At 45.0% G+C, this 2,500-nt stretch overlaps 1 non-coding gene and 11 pseudogenes across 1 annotated transcript; all 12 read right to left on the bottom strand.

The window, feature by feature from the left end:
* The window catches only part of LOC142141982 (5S ribosomal RNA), a 118-nt pseudogene extending 36 nt beyond the window's left edge, over positions 1–82 (bottom strand).
* A 90-nt stretch (positions 83–172) lies between these two features.
* Positions 173–291, bottom strand: LOC142142095 (5S ribosomal RNA; annotated as a pseudogene).
* A 95-nt stretch (positions 292–386) lies between these two features.
* Positions 387–501, bottom strand: LOC142141906 (5S ribosomal RNA; annotated as a pseudogene).
* Positions 502–581: 80 nt separating this feature from the next.
* Positions 582–700, bottom strand: LOC142141986 (5S ribosomal RNA; annotated as a pseudogene).
* An 80-nt stretch (positions 701–780) lies between these two features.
* Positions 781–898, bottom strand: LOC142141896 (5S ribosomal RNA; annotated as a pseudogene).
* Positions 899–980: 82 nt separating this feature from the next.
* Positions 981–1,098, bottom strand: LOC142141912 (5S ribosomal RNA; annotated as a pseudogene).
* A 91-nt stretch (positions 1,099–1,189) lies between these two features.
* Positions 1,190–1,307, bottom strand: LOC142141984 (5S ribosomal RNA; annotated as a pseudogene).
* Positions 1,308–1,389: 82 nt separating this feature from the next.
* On the bottom strand, positions 1,390–1,507 carry LOC142141780 (5S ribosomal RNA; annotated as a pseudogene).
* A 92-nt stretch (positions 1,508–1,599) lies between these two features.
* LOC142141744 (5S ribosomal RNA) lies at positions 1,600–1,723 on the bottom strand (annotated as a pseudogene).
* Positions 1,724–2,010: 287 nt separating this feature from the next.
* On the bottom strand, positions 2,011–2,129 carry LOC142141918 (5S ribosomal RNA; annotated as a pseudogene).
* Positions 2,130–2,226: 97 nt separating this feature from the next.
* LOC142141897 (5S ribosomal RNA) lies at positions 2,227–2,345 on the bottom strand. Its single transcript, XR_012688925.1, has one exon. It is a non-coding gene; the product is annotated as a 5S ribosomal RNA (ribosomal RNA).
* Positions 2,346–2,435: 90 nt separating this feature from the next.
* The window catches only part of LOC142141978 (5S ribosomal RNA), a 119-nt pseudogene continuing 54 nt past the window's right edge, over positions 2,436–2,500 (bottom strand).

Here is a 2,500-nt window from a genome sequence, read left to right as displayed (position 1 = left end):
TCCAAGTATTAACCAGGCCCGGCCCTGCTTAGCTTCCAAGATCAGATGAGTTTGGGCATGTTCAGGGTGGTTTACTGTAGGTATTGCTTGCCTACTGACCTACATCTCTTATACATCTCAACACCAGCATTGAAGGAAGCAGGAACAAGAGAGAAAAAAAAACTAAAAAAAAATCGTACAGCACCTGGTATTCCCAGGTGGTCTCCCATCCAAGTACTAACCAGGCCCAGCCCTGCTTCGCTTCCAAGATGAGACGAGATAGGGCATGTTCAGGGTGGTGTGGCTGTAGGTATTGCTTGCCTACTGACCTACATCTCTTATACATCTCAACACCAGCATTGAAGGAAGCAGGAACAAGAGAGAAAAAAAAACGAAAAAAAAAACAAATCCTACAGCACCTGGTATTCCCAGGTGGTCTCCCATACAAGTACTAACCAGGCCCAGCCCTAGCTTCCAAGATCAGACGAGATTGGGCTTGTTCAGTGTGGTGTGGCTGTAAGTATTGCTTGCCTACTGACCTACATCTCAACACCAGCATTGAAGGAAGCAAGAACAAGAGAGAAAAAATACCAAAAAAAAACAACCTACAGCACCTGGTATTCCCAGGTGGTCTCCCATCCAAGTACTAACCAGGCCCGGCCCTCCTTAGCTTTCAAAATCAGACGAGATTGGGCTTGTTCAGGGTGGTGTGGCTGTAAGTATTGCTTGCCTACTGACCTACATCTCAACACCAGCATTGAAGGAAGCAGGAACATGAGAGAAAAAAAAAATTAAAAAAAAAACCTACAGCACATGGTATTCCCAGGTGGTCTCCCATCCAAGTTCTAACATGGCCCAGCCTGCTTAGCTTCCAAGATCAGATGTGATTGGGTTTGTTCAGGGTGGTGCGGCTGTAGGTATTGCTTGCCTACTAACCTACATCTCAACACTAGCATTGAAGAAAGTAGGAACAAGAGAGAAAAAAAACCGAAAAAAACAAAAACCTACGGCATATGGTATTCCCAGGTGGTCTCCCATCCAAGTACTAACCAGGCACGGCCCTTCTTATCTTCCAAGATCAGATGAGATTGGGCATGTTCAGGGTGGTTGACTGTAGGTATTGCTTGCCTACTGACCTACATCTCTTATACATCTCAACACCAGCATTGAAGGAAGCAGGAACAAGAGAGAAAAAAAAATGAAAAAAACAAACCTACAGCACCCGGTATTCCTAGGTGGTCTCCCATCCAAGTACTAACCAGGCCCAGCCTGCTTAGCTTCCAAGATCAGATGTGATTGGGTTTGTTCAGGGTGGTGCGGCTGTAGGTATTGCTTGCCTACTAACCTACATCTCAACACTAGCATTGAAGAAAGTAGGAACAAGAGAGAAAAAAAACCGAAAAAAACAAAAACCTACGGCATATGGTATTCCCAGGTGGTCTCCCATCCAAGTACTAACCAGGCACGGCCCTGCTTAGCTTCCAAGATCAGATGAGATTGGGCATGTTCAGGGTGGTTTACTGTAGGTATTGCTTGTTTACTGACCTACATCTCTTATACATCTCAACACCAGCATTGAAGGAAGCAGGAACAAGAGAGAAAATAAAATGAAAAAAAAAAAACCTACAGCACCTTGTATTCCCAGGTGGCCTCCCATCCAAGTACTAACCAGGCCTTGCCCGGCCCTGCTTAGCTTCCAAGATCAGACGAGATTGGGCTTTTTTAGGGTGGTGTGGCTGTAGGTATTGCTTGCTTACTGACCTACATCTCTTATACATCTCAACACCAGCATTGAAGGAAGCAGGAACAACAGAGAAAAAAAAACCTACAGCACCTTGAATTCCCAGGTGGTCTCCCATCCAAGTACTAACCAGGCATGGCCCTGCATAGCTTCCAAGATCAGACGAGATTGGGCTTGTTTTGGTTGGTTTGGCTTTAGGTATTGCTTGCTTACTGACCTACATCTTTTATACATCTCAACACCAGCATTGAAGGAAGCAGGAACAAGAGAGAAAATAAAATGAAAAAAAAAACCTACAGCACTTTGTATTCCCAGGTGGTCTCCCATCCAAGTACTAACCAAGCCCAGCACTGCTTAGCTTCCAAGATCAGATGAGATTGGGGTTGTTTTGGTTGGTTTGGCTTTAGGTATTGCTTGCCGCCTGACCTACATCTCTTATACATCTCAACACCAGCATTGAAGGAAGCAGGAACAAGAGAGAAAAAAAAACAAAAAAAAAAAACCAAATCCTACAGCACCTGGTATTCCCAGGTGGTCTCCCATACAAGTACTAACCAGGCCCGGCCCTGCTTAGCTTCCAAGATCAGACGAGATTGGGCTTGTTCAGGGTGGTGTGACTGTAGGTATTGCTTGCCTACTGACCTACATCTCTTATACATCTCAACACCAGCATTGAAGAAAGCAGGAACAAGAGAGAAAAAAACCAAAAAAAAAAAACCTACAGCACCTTGTATTCCCAGGTGGTCTCCCATCCAAGTACTAACCAGGCCCGGCCCTGAT

This window comes from Mixophyes fleayi, chromosome 2, assembly GCF_038048845.1.
Source record: "Mixophyes fleayi isolate aMixFle1 chromosome 2, aMixFle1.hap1, whole genome shotgun sequence".
NCBI classification, from domain to species: domain Eukaryota; kingdom Metazoa; phylum Chordata; class Amphibia; order Anura; family Limnodynastidae; genus Mixophyes; species Mixophyes fleayi.
The sequence above is the reverse complement of the archived record's forward strand: the minus strand, read 5'-3'. Positions and strand labels throughout refer to the sequence as shown.